Below are 6,067 nucleotides of genomic sequence, written 5' to 3' on the forward strand. Positions count from 1 at the left end.
CTCTTGTTTTTTTTGCTGTCCCAGCTGCCACTGTTGCAGGTTTTCTTGTCACTGCTGTTGCCTCTCTTCTTGTTTCTTTTCTTTTTCCTCCAAAAACTGCTGTAATCTCTCTTCTTGTTTATTTTCTTGTTCTTTTTGTTTCTTTTCTTTTTCCTTCCACAACTGCTGTAATCTCTCTTGTTTATTTTGCTGTTCCAGCTGCCACTGTTGCAGGTTTTCTTGTCACTGCTGTTGCCTCTCTTCTTGTTTCTTTCTTTTTCCTCCAACAACTGCTGTAATCTCTCTTGTTTATTTTGCTGTTCCAGCTGCCACTGTTGCAGGTTTTCTTGCCACTGCTGTTGCCTCTCTTCTTGTTTCTTTTCTTTTTCCTCCAAAAACTGCTGTAATCTCTCTTCTTGTTTATTTTCTCGTTCTTCTTGTTTCTTTTGGTGTTCTTGTATTGCTGCCATCAAATCAGCTAAACTGTAGTTTGATTTGCCGCCTCTCGTTTCCATCTTCTTATCATCTTATTTTTTATTTCTTTCCCACTTCTGACACCAATTTGTTACGTCTCTGGTCGTTTGTTAATTTTCAATAGAAATCTTTCTGAAGAAACTTCTGTGATACAAGTCCTTTCTTAAATAAAACTAGTTTATTCTTTCTCAGTTCAACTTTGCAATACAGTTAATTTCCACAGTCACTTTAAACACACGCTATAATTCACAATGATTCACGCACTTGACTGAATTGTCCGTCTTTATCTCTGCCTGTCTGCAATTCAATTCCGATTAATTTGTCTCAAGTTATCTGGTGCACTTATTCACAGGAATAGAGGGCGCCTAGCATATACTGGATTATTCGTGATGTTCCCCAATCCTTCTAGAATATCATGACGTGTTACCAGCGTCACGTGACTACCGTTGTCGTAACATAACTAAAGCCTTTTATTTTGACAACTGGTGAAGATTAGATTTTTATATTCTGACACAGTTGTTGAAACTGTTTGTTACGAATTTCGCGCAAAGCTACATGAGGACTATCTGAGCTAGCCATCCCTAATTTAGCAGTGTAAGATTAGAGGGAAGGCAGCTAGTCATCACCACCCACCCAACTCTTGGGCTACTCTTTTTACCAACGAATAGTGGGATTGACCATCAAATTATAACACCCCCACGGCTGAATGGGCGAGCATGTTTGGTGTGACGGGGATTCGAACCCGCGACCCGCAGGTTGCGAGTCGAGCTCCCTAACCACCTGGCCATGCCGGGCCTGTTGAAACTGATTTACGAATGAAAGGTGAGAAATACCTCCAAAATGAAGAAAATGATGGATTGATACAAACAGCAAGTGGACATAAAATTCCAGCAAGAAAAACATTGGAAGTACTGTAACTGTAGGAAGTTTCTCTACATCTCAGGATGTGTGGGTAATAGACATTAAAGGAAATTCCATATTGGGAACTGACTTCATGTCGAGATATAGATATGAGGTTAGGCTAGCTTCACAGCCTATGACCAGAAAATCCCTGTGCACTACATGTCAATTACAATCATCACAAGTTGAATTTCAAGTGACAATAAGAAAGGCAATCATTGTTCCATCAAGAAGCGAAATACTCATGCTAGAACTTCTTATGAATAAATCTATATCTAGTGACAGGGATGTAGTAGAACCAAACTCTTCCCGCATGTCCTGGGGATTACTGATTGGAAGAACTCTCGGGGATATGAAGAATAAAGATGTCGTCATTAGGAATTAGATCTATGAAAAAATATATACCATAAAATGCGAGTCACGTCTGTATTGGAATTACAATAGAACATCAGAAGTAGTCACCTATAAAGCAATATATAGGAAATATGATGCCAACTCCTTACACAATAACAGCTTACTAATTCACTTATAGGAACTATATGACCAGAGCTGTGAATGTCTTACAGGTGACCAATACAACAGATTACATAACTTTCTCAAGGAATACCTTCTCCAGTAGACTTCACGACTTAGGCCTAACAAACAACACATCTCTCAGGATTAATATTGGAGATACAGCTCAAATACATCAATTAGCCAGATAACTCCCATTTCCGAAAAAAAAAAAAAAGCTGAGGCTTTCAGAGAAACAGAAGCCATAAAGGAACAGAGAATATCAGAACTGAGTGTGAATCCCCGACTTTACTTTGAATGCTGTATTTGAATTAATATGATTTTCAACACTGAATCTGAAGAGTGGATATTGGCAAGTGGAAGTCGACGAAGCAAGTAGAGAGAAAACAACCTTTGCTGCAGGAAATAGATTATGGCAATTTATATTACTAGTGGGATGATGTAATGTTCCTGTTGCATTTCAATAATTAATGGAGTTTTGCTCTCTAAACTACCCTGGAATGTTGTACTAATCTAGTCGGATGATGTAATCACACATGGGAAAACCTTTAATAATTCTTATGATGAGATAAAAAAGTTCTGGATTGGTTAAGGAAAGAAAACTTTAAGATGAATTATAAGAAGTGTAAAATGTCCGGTCAAGAAGTGAATTTCTTGAGATATATAGTGCATAGAGGAAGTGTCTGCAAACCAATTTAGGATTGAATCTGTCAAAGAAGAACCAACATCAAATAATTTGGTGAGGTAATAGGATTTCTTGGACTGTGCTCTTACCATTGTCATTTCGTAAAATCATTCTCTAACACAGCCCGTCCTTTATGCAAGTTGCTAAAAACCAAAGAAGTTTTGTTGGATTGCTGGTTGTGAATAAGCATTCAATAAACTTAAGAAATAATTAACAACCATTCCTGTATTAGCACACCCAGCTCTTGAAGATCCACTAATTTTAGATACAGAAGCCAGTAATTTTTCAGTGGGAGCAGTGTTGTCACAAGTACAATGCAGTGAAGAACCCGTGATTGCCTACTATAAAACAAGGCAATTAATGCTGCAGAAAAAGGGTACTGTACAGCTCGCAAAGAGCAACTAAGTACTGTATGAGCCCTAAGTCCTTTCAGTCATTACCTATATGGCCAAACGTTGACATGACAAACATATCATGCAGCATCAATGTGGCTGGTGGATTTTCACAATCTAGAAGACCACATAGAAATACAGCTCCAGAAACCTCAGATGTACAACTTTAACATTGTGCATTGTTCTGGTTAATGTGTCAAATCATTTGAGTCAAAAATACCAGGACAATAACTTTTCACCCATCATCTGATGGCGTGATTGAGAGATACAACCATATACTTAAATCAGTTAGTCATTTGTATGTGGATGAACATCAGTAAATGTGGTATCAATATCTTCCACTGTATGCGATAAATTCTTCGAAACGTATATTCACAAACACTACATATTTTCACCTACCCCACTGGCTGTGTAATGTTCGTTTCATTTTAATTGCCGTAAGAGCAGAAACATGGAGCCAAAGTCACGACACTTTGATGCATTGCTCAAATGCAAGAAAAAAAAATATCCCTGACCAAAGTGCAGTTTTACTATAAATATAAATTAAAATTGTTTTGATGTGTTAGTCTCTGCCACCACTGCTGAGGTGTGTTGAATAATCTGAAACGTCCAGAGAAGTGTGTTTGAAAGTGCCATCAACTAACCTTTAGTCACTGTATACAAACAGTCCTGTGAAGTGGTTGTACACAGTGTACTATATCGAGAAACGTAATATAATTCTATTGCAAACTGGTTCCCACAAAAATGTTAAATTTTGTTGAGAATGAGAAAGGCACACCTAAGTTAGAGTTGAATGGATATTTATTTGTTAAAGAAAAACAAGTTAAGAAAAAAGTTTATTGGAAATGTGAGCAATCTAAAAAAAAAAAAAAAGCAAAGCTCTGTGATAATAGTTAGTGATAACGTTAGTTGAGAGTGTCATGGGCACAACCATTATGTCACTGCCGCTGGTATAGAAGCTAAGAATGTAATGAACAGCATACAAAATGATTCAAAGAATACACGTGATGTACCGCATTATGGTGTCTCACACGCATCCTTTAGACTCAACCAAAATGCAGCAGTTAAGTCTAAGTTGCCATCTGTAGAAAGCAAAAAAATAACTATTTGGAATTTACGCGGGAAACAAAATCTAGGGTTAGTCACTTCAAATTATCGAATAGATATTGTTTTGTCAGAAAGTACATTAAAACTGGAAATGGTTTGTTTGCAGTTAAGCACAAAGCTACACAAAGGGCTATCTGTCCTCTGCCCACCACGAGTATCGAAACCCGGTTTTTAGCGTTGTAAGTCTGCAGACATACCGCTGTGCCATTGGAAATGGAGAACAGTTTTTAATGTTTGACTCTGGTGCAACAGATGATCGAATATTGATTTTCTGTATAAGAAGGAACCTACAGTTACTGGCAAGTTGTAGTCATTTGTATGCTGATGAAACCTTTAAGACCGTTCCAACCATTTTTGAATAATCATATACGATTTACGGCTGCAAGGAAGCAGTGCTGTTCTTTTAGTTTATGTATTGTTGCCGAATAAAAAATGAGCAGATATATATTAGACTTCTCAGAGAAATAAAGGAGTTAGGAACTGCCTTAAATACTAAAAGATTTTGAACTTGTAGAGATAAATACAATTAACATTGAATTTTCACATACATTTAATTGTGGGTGCCTTTTCCATTTTTGTCAGTGTATTTATCGTAAAATTAGTGAAAATGGCTTCAAGCAAAGATACGACACAGATGCAGACTTGCTTTAAAGATTCGCATGCTCTCTGCACTAGCATTTATTCCTAAAGACCACTTTCCAGCAATGTTCAACTTTCTTATTGATGAAAACATTTTTCCACCCGAAACTCAACCTATGGTTGATTATTTTGAGGATACTTGGATTGGACGTCCTGATCGAAGACAACGATGCCGACCACCTGTATGAGTTGTGAAACTACTACGACTTGCAAAAAACTAACAAGTCTATAGAAGGATGACATAGTGGCTTTTTTACAGCAAGTTTCTGCAAATCATACAAATATATGGAAGTTCATTTCTGTGATAAAGAGGGAACAAATTCTGAAAGAGCTATGTATTGAGCAACTTTTGAGTGGTCAGGAATTTTCTATTGTCGGAAAAAATATCGTGACTGTGCAGAGAGATTAAAAAATACTTGTCAGAGCGTTTCAACCAACAAATAATATGAATGATTACTTGCATGGTATTGCATATAACATAAATTATTATTTATTACACAGTTAAAATAAATAAATAATACTGTTTTTTTTAATAGTCTGATAAAATTGCCTATTATAATATCATGATGTAATAATATACTTCATTCTGAATAAATATCTCATTTTTTACATATGTGTGTGTCGTTCCTTGTGTATTAAATAATATCAGCTCATTTCACTTCGAAAGTTCATCGAAAGGTAAGTTATATGGATTTTTTTATAATACAATAATTTATTATAAAAAATCCATCTAAAAATTGGATATTCGATTAACTGCTATTAAAAGTATCATTGGACTTTTTGCACTGATATCCAAAGAACGGTTACTCAGTGGGATCTTACATGGAATATGCAAAGAGACTACTTAAAAAACATCAGTGATGTCATATATGACATTATCCAAGAAGAACTTAAATCATTTAGTGATAAAATGAAAAGTCACTTTGATGCTAATGCTGATAAGACTGGATTTCATCGAGGTAACATAGAATCGCTGTATAATTCCCACTGCAATAGAGGAGAAACTTCAAAGTTAAGCAGGTGTTGGGAAGGACCATATACTATACTGAAAAGAATCAACTATGTAGTTTACAGAATCCAGAAGGGCAGGCAGTCTAAGGTAAATGTCATCCACCGTGATCATCTTCAGAAGCATGTCAGTGAGAGAACAGCAAGCTGGGTAGTTTCACAGTAGAATTTTCCAGCAGAAAGTCAACCTCCTGAAAGGCCCATTGTTCCTGTCAAGATCATTTTCAGAGAATAATTAAGGACAGAACTGCAGCTGTACTCACTCGACCATCTACATATATAGAACTCCACCAGTGGCATGACAGCAAGTGACGATAACGGACAAGAAGCCACCCCATCTACTTATCATGAGAATCGTAAGAAAGCAAAA

This window comes from Limulus polyphemus, unplaced genomic scaffold, assembly GCF_000517525.1.
Source record: "Limulus polyphemus unplaced genomic scaffold, Limulus_polyphemus-2.1.2 Scaffold1416, whole genome shotgun sequence".
Classification (NCBI taxonomy): Eukaryota; Metazoa; Arthropoda; class Merostomata; order Xiphosura; family Limulidae; genus Limulus; species Limulus polyphemus.